Genomic DNA, 11,525 nt, shown 5'->3' on the forward strand with positions numbered 1-11,525 from the left:
ATCCTTGTTTAAGTTGTATATAATAATAGATATGTGATGTTCTTCTAAAGTGGTGGTTCCCAAGCTGGTTGGCTTGGGTTCAATCATCTAGGATCACTTCAAACTATTTATGGTCAATATAATAGGCAAAACCAGTATTGGTGACTTCTGATCATAAAATATGTGCACAACCAGAAGTGAATCCCGCCCCTCACCATATAACTAAACCTTTGGATGAGGTAAACACATATTTAACATTTTCTATATTTCCTATGTTTAGCTTAGTGGAGCTATAAAAGCATATTCTATTAGTCAAGGGAGCCATGATTCCAAAAAGATTAGGATCCACTCTTTTAAGGTTATGGTGTGAATAAGTACTTTGGTTTGCAATTGTAAAAGCCAATTGCTGTTAAAACATTCAATATATAAAGATTCCTTTGCAAAGACGTAAATACAAATGAATCCTGATTGGTAAACTGCTGATCAAACCGTTTGCCCAGCCTTAGTAGAGTCAAATGATAATACAGCGCTCAACGCTGAATGTATGTATGTCAGGGTGCACAAAATATGATTGCAGGACAATGTGAGGTCAAATAACTTCACAAATGTATGCACAGGGTCAAATATACTGGACATACAAATGGGTACACAGGCTAACAATGTATAGTCTTTCGAGTATAATGTTGAATGTTGGGTAAGTCAAGGCATAACTAATACAAATGTCTGTAATGGAGTCCATCATGGACCTTTGTCTTTTTTGTACATCCTGACAATTTTTATGCCAATCGTCCGGTTTTAACCCCTTCCTGACAGAGCCAATTTTTGCGTTCCTGACAGAGCCCTTTTTTTCAAATCTGACAGGTATCACTTAAGTGGGGATAACTTTTTTTTGCTTTTACTTATCCCAGTGATTTTGAGATTGTTTTTTCGTGACACATTGTACTTCAAGTTAGTGGTAAATTTTCGTCGATACAGTCTGTGTTTTTTTGTGAAAAATACCAAAATGTCGGAAAAAAATGGAAAATTTAGCAATTTGCAAAATGTTAAATTTTCTGCTTGTGAGACAAATAATCATACCACTCAAAATAGTTAATAACTAACATAGACCATATGTCTACTTTATGTTTCCATCATTATTTCAACTTCCTTTTAATTTTTTTGGACACTAGGAGGCTTACAATATGAATAGCACATTTTCAAATTTTCAAGAAAATTTCAAACACTGATTTTTTTAGGGACCAGTTCAGTTCTGATGTGACTTTGAGGGACTTGTATGTGAGACACCCCCATAAATGATGCCATTTCAAAAACTGCACCCCTCACAGTATTCAAAACAGCATTTTGGAAGTTTGTTAACCCTTTAGGTGTTTCACAGGAATTAAAACAAAGTGTAGGTGAAATTTCAAAATTTCATTTTTTTGCAGATTTGCAATTTTAATACATTTTTCTAAGGAACACAGTACATTTTACTAGAGAAATGTGACTAAAAATTGATTCCCCCAATTCTTTTGTTTTCATAAATATCCTATATGTGGCCCTAGTGTGCACATTGACCAAACCACAGGCTTCATAATAGAAGGAGCACCTACTTGATTTTGGAGCCTCCTTTTTATGAGATTATTTTTTAGGCACCATGTAGGTTTCTAGGCACCATAAGATGCTAAAAGTTAGGAACCTCCCCCACAAGTGACCCCATTTTGCAAACTACACCCTTCAGGGAATTCATCTAGGGGTATAGTGTACATTTCAAACCCCCAGGGGTTTCACCAATTTTGATACAGCTGGGCTGTGAAAATGAAAAAATTTAATTTTTCATTTTCACAGCTCAGTTGTATCAAAATTGGTGAAACCCCTGGGGGTTTGAAATGTACACTATACCCCTAGATGAATTCCCTAAAGGGTGTAGTTTGCAAAATGGGGTCACTTGTGGGGGGTTCCACTGTATGGGTGCTTCAGGGGTCATTCAACCAGAATCTGTGCTGCAAAATCCAAAAATCACTCCTTCCCTTCTGAGTCCTGCCATGCACCCAAATGGTATTTTTTGGTCACATGTGAGGCATTGCCGTACTCGGGAGAAATTGGGGCACAGATTTTGGGGTGCTTTGTCTCCTTCATTCCTTGTGAAAATGAAAAATTTGGAGCCAGAACTGCATTTTTGTGTAAAAAAATGTAATTTTTTACACAAAAATGCATTTCTGGCTCAAAATTTTTCATTTTCACAAGGAATGAAGGAGACAAAGCACCCCAAAATCTGTGCCCCAATTTCTCCCGAGTACTGCAATGCCTCACATGTGACCAAAAAATACCATTTGGGTGCATGGCAGGACTCAGAAGGGAAGGAGTGATATTTGGTGGTGGAATGAATGGTGGGTGCTATGTCGCATTAGCAAGACCCCCGAAGCACCAATACAGTGGAACCCCCCCACATGTGACCCCATTTTGCTCACCAGCTTTGGGAGGGGGGCTGGCGCTGCGGCTGGTGGGGGGGTGGGAGGGGTGCTGGCACTGCGGCAGCCGGGTGGGTGGGAGGGGGGGCTGCCGGGTGGGAGGGGGGGGGGGCTGGCGATCGGTGGTGATCGGTGCTGTACTTAACAGCACCGATCACCACCGATCACTGTGTTACCGAGCGGCTTAGCCGCCGGTAACACAGAAAACGCTGTGATTGGCTGTTCACATTTGAACAGCCAATCACAGCGATCGCTGATTGGGAATCAGGGACAGCAGACATCTCCAAACTGTCACCGCGTCTATAGACGCGGTGACAGTTAAAACCATGACGTATATATACGTCTCCGGTCGGGAAGTACCTCCCGACCATGACGTATATATACGTCATATGTCGGGAATATCTTTCTATCTATCTGTCTATATATATATATATATATATATATATATATATATATATATATATAGATAGATAGATAGATAGATAGATAGATATATATATATGTGTATATATTATATATATATATATATATATATATATATATGTGTGTATATATATATAGACATATATATATGTGTCTATATATATATATATATATATATACACACACATATATATATATATATACACATATATATATATATATATATATATATATACACATATATATATGTCTATATACACACATATACACACACATATATATATATATATATAATTCAGTGTGTCTTTTTTTTTTTTTTTTACTTTTACAGCAGCTCATGCTGCTGCTGCTGCTGCTGAGCCTGGCGGGGGGGGGGGGGGGGGGCGGGAGGGGGAGCGCTGCGTGCGCTCAGCGCTTCCCCTAGTGAGGACCTGCCGGGCTGCCGGGTGAGTGGGTGGGGGGGCTCCTGCTCATCGGTGGTGATCGGTGCTGTATTTAACAGCACCGATCACCACCGTTTTCTGTGTTACCGAGCGGCTTAGCCGCCGGTAACACAGGAAACGCTGTGAATGGCTGTTCAGATTTGAACAGCCAATCACAGCGATCGCCGACCGGGGGGGGCATCCCTGCCCCCCCTGGGCGGCGAGGGGGGATGTCTGCTGTCAGGGACAGCAGACATCTCCAAACTGTCACCGCGTCTATAGACGCGGTGACAGTTAGAACTCATGACGTACATTTACGCCATGTGTCGGGAAGTCCTTCCCGACCATGACGTAAATGTACGTCAAATGTCGGGAAGGGGTTAACACACATTGGCATTTTTAACACAACAATGACAAGGCTTCCCTATTTATTTTTATATATATATATGTATATCTCCTATATATTTGGCTACATCTGTCACTCAAAGTGGGTGTCTGTGTCTATAACGCTCTGTTCCTGGACTTTCCTCTTAATGGCCCTTATTCTGAATCGGACGGTACGGCCCGCGTGCGGCCGTACCGCCGATGTTTTTAGTCTGCACATGCGCAGAGGTCAATCTGCGCATGTGCAGCCCCATTCGCCGCAGACGTATTTCGTCCGCCGCAAAGGGGGCGTATAGGGGCGTGAGGGGCTTCATACCCTCATTTCCCTATGTATACGCCCCGCGTTTCATGGGCGTTCCCATGCAAACGCGGGGCGTATGCATGCTAATCAGGGTATGACGCCACTGATGGGGGCGGAAAGCTGACGTCGGCGGATGTCAGCTCTCAGCCCCCATACAAGCTATCACACGGACGATTGTCCGTGTGGTCTCAGCTTGCGGGAGCTGCTGTGGCGTGCGGCCCTGTCTTCGATGGTCGACGACCATCGAATGCAGGGGGCAGCTCCCACCATGGTGGAGGCGTACGCCCCACCATTTTTATGCGGATCGCCAGCCGTCCGTGTACGGACGGCCGTGGCGATCCATCTCGTGGGCGGGGATTGGTTTGTGCGGCCGGAGCACCGTGTGCGGCTCCGGCCGCACCAACCAGAATAAGGGCCAATGTGTGATTGCCTTCATCTGTGCTGAACACCTTTCTGAGAAATTAACCTGTTTAAAACAGGTGATGGCAATCATACATTAAGGGGAAGTCTAGAAACAGAGCATTGTGTCCCTCCTGGAGAGGGTCATGTTGGGAGGTATGTGACAGAGAACCAGCCCAGTGAGCCCACAGACAGTGCCAGACACCCACTGCCTTCCCATGTTGCCCAGCACTGCTACTCCACAGCCACCAGGTGAGCGCCCCCCTCCCGCGATTTGCGGCAAAAAACCCCCCCCCCGTGCGCCCCCCTCCCGCGATTTGCAGCAAAAATACCCGCTCCCCCGCGACCCCCCCTACCGCGATTCGCAGCAAAAACACCCCCGCGACCCCCCCTCCCGCGATTCGCTGCAAAAAGAACCCCCCCACGACCCCTCCCGCAATTCGCGGCATAACCACCACCCCGCGCCCCCCCCTCCCGCGAATCGCTGTAAACCCTCCCCCCTGACCCCCCCCCCGATTCGCGGAAAAAACACCCCCCCCGCGACCTCCCTCCCGCGATTCGCGGCAAAAAGGACCCCCCCGCGACCCCTCCTTGCACGATTGGCGGCACCCCCCCTGCGACCCCCCTCCCGCGATTCGCGGCACCCCCCCCCCGCAATTCGCAGCAGCCCCAGGATTAAATGGCATATGCAAAACACTGACATGGCTATGGTCGACAATGAAAAAGGTTGACATGAGTTTTTGAAGATTTATTTTTAATTTTTTTAATTTTTTCATATTCATTGTCATGTGTCGACATGGACACCAATGAAGTGGCACACTTATGTCAACATTTACATGTGTTGACCTTTCTGTGTTGATTTTTTCTTGTGGTGATTCGCGTCACACCCCCCGCAACCCCCCCTCCCGCGATTCGTGGCACCCCCCGTGACCCCCCACCTCCCGCAAATCGCGGCAACCCCCCACCGGAACCCCTGTGAACCCCGCCCCCCTGCGATTCGCGGCACCCACCCCCGCGACCCCCCCTCCCGCAATTCGCGGCACCCCCCCGTGATTCGCGGCAGCTCCAGAAATAAATTGCACATGGAAAACACTGACATGGCTATGGTCGACAATGAAAAAGGTTGACATGAGTTTTTGAAGTTTTTTTGTCATTTTTTGAATATTTTCATATTCATTCTCATGTGTCGACATGGACACCAATGAAGTGCCACACTTATGTCAACATATACATGTGCTGACCTTTCTGTGTTGATTTTTTTCTTGTGGCGATTCGCGTCACACCCCCCGCAACCCCCCCTCCGGCGATTCGCGGAACCCCCCACCGGAACCCCCATGAACCCCGCTCTCCCGCGATTTGCGGCAGCCCCAGGATTAAATGGCACATGCAAAACACTGGCACGGCTATGGTCGACAATGAAAAAGGTTGACATGAGTTTTTGAAGATTTATTTCATTTTTTGAATGTTTTCATATTCATTGTCATGTGTCAACATGGACACCAATGAAGTGGCACAGTTATGTCAACATTTACATGTGTTGACCTTTCTGTGTTGAGTTTTTCTTGTGGCGATTCGCGTCACACACCCCCGCAAACCCCCCTCCCGCGATTCGCGGCACCCCCCGTGACCCCCCACCTCCCGCAATTCGCGGCAACCCCCCACCGGAACCCCTGTGAACCCCGACCTCCCGCGATTCGCGGCACCCAACCCCGCGACCCCCCCCCCTCCCGCAATTCGCGGCACCCCCCGTGATTCGCGGCAGCTCCAGAATTAAATTGCACTTGGAAAACACTGACATGGCTATGGTCGACAATGAAAAAGGTTGACATGAGTTTTTGAAGTTTTTTTTTTCATTTTTTGAATGTTTTCATATTCATTCTCATGTGTCGACATGGACACCAATTAAGTGCCACACTTATGTCAACATTTACATGTGTTGACCTTTCTGTGTTGATTTTTTCTTGTGGCGATTCGCGTCACACCCCCCGCAACCCCCACTCCCGCGATTCACGGCACACACACACCCCCCCGCGATTCTCGGCACCCCACCCCGTGACCCCCCCTCCCGTGATTCACGGCACACCCCCCGCGACCCCCCCTACCATGATTCGCTGCAACCCCCGCCCCCGTAACCCCCCTCCCGCGATTTGCGGCAACCCACCCCGCGACCCCCCTCCCGCGATTCTCTGCAATCCCTCCCCTCCCGCGATTCGCAGCATCCACCCCCCCACAACCCCCCCCTCCTGCAATTCGCGGCACCCCCCGCGACCCCCCCTCCTGCAATTCGCGGCACCCTCCGCGACCCCCCCTCCCGCGATTCGCGGACACCTAAGTTGCAATACAGGGCATCTTTCATACAATTCTAACCATATTTCTCATATACAAACGTTCACAAATTAAGGGGGCGCAGCCCCTTACGACGGTGTGAAGAGCGCCCGTAGGGCGCGATGAATCACCTAGTATATATATATATATATATATATATATATATATATAATGTACAATATCTCCAGAATTTGCGCTATGCTAGGTCGGTCGCTTGATAACACTTGATCCCCTACTAGAGAGATCAAAAAGCCAATGTCCAAACCAAAAGTGTTATATAGCGCCCTGTATATTTATCAGGATACTTCCTGTCTTTCCTTTATAATACCAGATGGACCATAAACAATTTTAAAGTAGAAAACATTTATTTAAAACATTTAAAACAGAAACCTCTGTTATGGCAGCATTGCCATTTTGGTCTGTGTGCGGTACCTCTGGTTACTCAGAGGTGCTGCTGCTGGTTTTTGCATCCTGCAGTACCTATGTGTGGCCAGAGGTGCTGCTGCTTGGCCCTGCATGCAGGGTTGTGCTTTCTGAGGACAGTCCCAGCTGGTGTAATCAGCTGGGCTGTTCTCGGAGTGCTATACCCAGCTGCAGCACATGTGAGTAATTGTGGGCCTGTCTCCATGTGCTGCAGCTATTAGTCTGAGCTGCTTTAAAAGAGGCATTGGCCCTGAGCTCAGGGCCTTTGATAGCAAACATGAAGCTCACAAACCAAAAGCTAAGAGCTTCTTTTGCCATTATCCTGAATCCTTGTATCCTGAATCCTTGTATCCTGAATCCTTGTATCCTGAGTCCATGTATCCTGAGTTCCTGAATCAGTTATCTTGCTTTTGATTTCGTTTCTGTATGCATCCTGTACCTGTTCCTGAGTAAAGCAGTGAGTTCCATCCAGCCTGCCTCTGTCCGTCTGTGCCTCCAGCAATTATATTTCTGTCGTGCTGTCCTAGCAACTCCTAACATTATCAAAGGCCATACCGAATTGCTGGAGGGGGAACAGTGTAAATCTTGCTATGGAGCCTAACCCATCTCAAAGCCTGGAAGATCAGATCAGAGACCTGGCCCGTATTATGGCAGGCTTGTATCGGAGGGTGCAGGCTCCCGGAGCAGTGTCCGATGTGCACCTCCCCAAAGCTGCATCCGATGCCTCAGCCGATGGTGTGCCCCCAGGAGAGGTGGCCGATGTCATTGCCGATGTCGTATATCGCAGTGGGTCCGATGTCCAGGTCTCCGCCAGTGGGTCCGATGTCCAGGTCTTCGCCAGTGGCTCCGATGTTCCGGTCTCCGCCAGTGAGTCCATTGTCCAGGTCTCCGCCAGTGGGTCCGATGTCCCGGTATCCGCCAGTGGGTCCGATGATCCGGTCCCCGCCAAGGAGCCCGATGTTCTAGCCCCAGGAGGGGGTTCGGTCTGTCCAGCCCCAGGAGGGGGTTCCGTCTGTCCAGCCCCAGGAGGGGTTCCTGTCTGTCCAGCCCCAGGAGGGGGTCCTGTCTGTCCAGCCCCAGGAGGGGGTTCTGTCCAGCCCCAGGAGGAGGACGCTATTGCCCTGGCCTCCGGGCCTGAGGACTGTATTGCCCTGGCCTCCGGGCCTGAGGACGCTATTGACCTGGCCTCCGGGCCTGAGGACGCTATTGCCCTGGCCTCCGGGCCTGAGGACGTTATTGCCCTGGCCTTCGGGCCTGAGGACGTTATTGCCCTGGCCTTCGGGCCTGAGGATGCTATTGCCCCGGCCTCCGGGCCTGAGTCTGTTGCCTCCGTGGCCTCCGGGCCTGAGTCTGTGGCCTCCGGGCCTGAGTCTGTTGCCTCCGTGGCCTCCGGGCCTGAGTCTGTTGCCTCCGTGGCCTCCAGGCCTGAGTCTGTTGCCTCCGTGGCCTCCGGGCCTGAGTCTGTTGCCTCCGTGGCCTCCGGGCCTGAGTCTGTTGCCTCTGTGGCCTCCGGGCCTGAGTCCGTTAATGCCCATGTCATCGAGCATAAGTTGAGAGCCGCCGTGTCGGCTGTCAGTCGCAATGTCCTTTCTTTTAGTACTCCATCCGAAGTGCCAGAGGTCCGTGAGGGTCCATCCGAAGTGCCAGAGGTCCGTGAGGGTCCATCCGAAGTGCTAGAGGTCCGTGATGGTCCAGCCCCAGAAGGGGGTCCTTGCATCATTGACCCAGGAGGGGTTCTTTCTGCTCTTGCCTACGGGCATAAGATTCCATCTCTCTGGTGGCCGTCATTCCGGAAAAATTTTTTGGGGAACTGAACAAAATCATTAAAAGAGGCATCGTCATGAACTTTCCTAAGGCGTCTGGAATCCGCCTTCTCAAGGGGGGCATTATGTTATGGCAGCATTGCCATTTTGGTCTGTGTGCGGTACCTCTGGTTACTCAGAGGTGCTGCTGCTGGTTTTTGCATCCTGCAGTACCTCTGTGTGGCCAGAGGTGCTGCTGCTTGGCCCTGCATGCAGGGTTGTGCTTTCTAAAGACAGTCCCAGCTGGTGTAATCAGCTGGGCTGTTCTCGGAGTGCTATACCCAGCTGCAGCACATGTGAGTAATTGTGGGCCTGTCTCCATCTGCTGCAGCTATTGGTCTGAGCTGCTTTAAAAGAGGCATTGGCTCTGAGCTCAGGGCCTTTGATAGCTTTTGGTTTGTGAGCTTCATGTTTGTTTGCTAAGAGCTTCTTTTGCCATTATCCTGAATCCTTGTATCCTGAATCCTTGTATCCTGAATCCTTGTATCCTGAGTCCATGTATCCTGAGTTCCTGAGTCAGTTATCTTGCTTTTGATTTTGTTTCTGTATGCATCCTGTACCTGTTCCTGAGTAAAGCAGTGAGTTCCATCCAGCCTGCCTCTGTCCGTCTGTGCCTCCAGCAATTATATTTCTGTCTTGCTGTCCTAGCAACTCCTAACAACCTCATAACATCTTATGGAAGGTTTTTCTAATACAGGTGTATTCCTTGGTTTATGGATCACAATAGTAGTCAATGGTTACCCAACGCGTTTCGTCTCTTTATGAGACTTCATCAGGGGTGAAAATAGTATTGTAGTGGATCTTCTTAGGTCTTTAATCAACAGTTTTGTACAATTGCAGTGGTATACGGTCCGGTTATAGACTCAAACAGTTTACTTATTATGTCCTTTAATACCAATAAATTTGTTGATTAGTAGTATAAATTCAAGCTTTTGGCTGTAGTGGAAGTGAACCCGAATATCTTTAATTTGAAAAAGATCTTTGGGCAATGGGCGGTGCCCGTAATGGGATTTGTAGAACTTCTATTAGATTAATTCGGGTGTTTGAATACCGTTAAGTGAGATAAATAGCTCTGAACTCGTAAACAGTTTTTATGTATATAATCATTGAAGTGTAGTCCCCTAATAATATAATCCGGGATATACTGTGAAATATAATAAATAATTTCTCCAATTTCCAATATGCGATCTCCTTGAAGAACACAGGAGTATGGATGTGGTCTATAAATAAGGGATATCTTTATCCCTTATTTATGTGTGTGTGTGTGTGTGTATGTATGTATATATATATATATATATATATATATATATATATATATATATATATATATATTCTCATATGAGGCATAAAATCATGTACCCAGTCTGGCGGTTAACACAACCGCAGCAATAACAGCATAAATGTGGGTAACTGCACACCGCAGTCCGTTATGGAGTGGTTACACTCTCGTCCAAGGTCGACGCTAGGCCTAGCGTCGATCTTGGATGAGAGTGTAACCACTCCAGTCTGGCGGTTCGATCTATATATATATATACACAAAGAAGGTGACACTCCCCCAGGCTTTAGTTCAACCCCTTATTTAAATTTTGAATACTTTTTTTATTCCCCTGAAGGTTCTGTGAGAGATTTGAAATCTCTCATGCTGAATCTGCCATTATGAATATCTGGCACAAATCTGTGTGTGTGTGGCTCATTATCTGCAAAATTCAGTTTTAGGGAAATCTCTTGCGCTGAATCTCCCGTTATGAATCTCTGGCACAAATCTCTGCGTATGTAGGCCCCTTTATAGAGGTCATTTCCCAACATGCATTTCACCAAGCCAGCTTATTTGCATATATTGTAGGCAGCATCTATTTCAAAGCTTAAGGTTTACTTTCAACAATAATAGACACATATTTAAATAATAAAACTATATAAGTTAGTCAAATTTCTAATAATATTTTTTTTTAAGTTATTAAGGTAGTTTAATTTAGCTCTCTGTTATATATATATATATATATATAAGTATGTGTGACAGTGTGATATGACTAATACTGCAGTATCAAGGTATGCCTTAAACTAATGAGTAAGGAAAATAACGAGCTGGGGTGATGCCTGGTTCCTCACTCTACATGTGAGAAGAATTTTTGCTCGGGTATAGGTTGTTGTTCTATGGAGGATCTGCCTACTTTGTGGAACCTTCAGGTGCTGTGATCTGCCCGATCCTTGTTTAAGTTGTATATAATAATAGATATGTGATATTCGTCTAAAGTGGTGGTTCCCAAGCTGGTTGGCTTGGGTTCAATCATCTAGGATCACTTCAAACTTTTTATGGTCAATATAATAGGCAAAACCAGTATTGGTGACTTCTGATCATAAAATATGTGCACAACCAGAAGTGAATCCCGCCCCTCACCATATAACTAAACCTTTGGATGAGGTAAACACATATTTAACATTTTCTATAGTTCTTATGTTTAGCTTAGGGGAGCTATAAAAGCATATTCTATTAGTCAAGGTCGCCATGATTCCAAAAAGATTGGGATCCACTCTTTTAAGGTTATGGTGTGAATAAGTACTTTGGTTTGCAATTGTAAAAGCCAACTGCTGTTAAAACATTCAATATATAAAGATTCCTTTG

General features: G+C 47.0%; 1 non-coding gene across 1 annotated transcript; it reads left to right on the forward strand.

Moving 5' to 3' along the window:
* The first annotated feature begins 10,953 nt into the window (after positions 1-10,953).
* On the forward strand, positions 10,954-11,106 carry LOC146029996 (U12 minor spliceosomal RNA). The gene has a single exon (XR_014455514.1). It is a non-coding gene; the product is annotated as a U12 minor spliceosomal RNA (small nuclear RNA).
* Positions 11,107-11,525: the final 419 nt, after the last annotated feature.

Source organism: Crinia signifera, chromosome 8 (assembly GCF_055691185.1).
Source record: "Crinia signifera chromosome 8, ASM5569118v1, whole genome shotgun sequence".
NCBI lineage: Eukaryota > Metazoa > Chordata > Amphibia > Anura > Myobatrachidae > Crinia > Crinia signifera.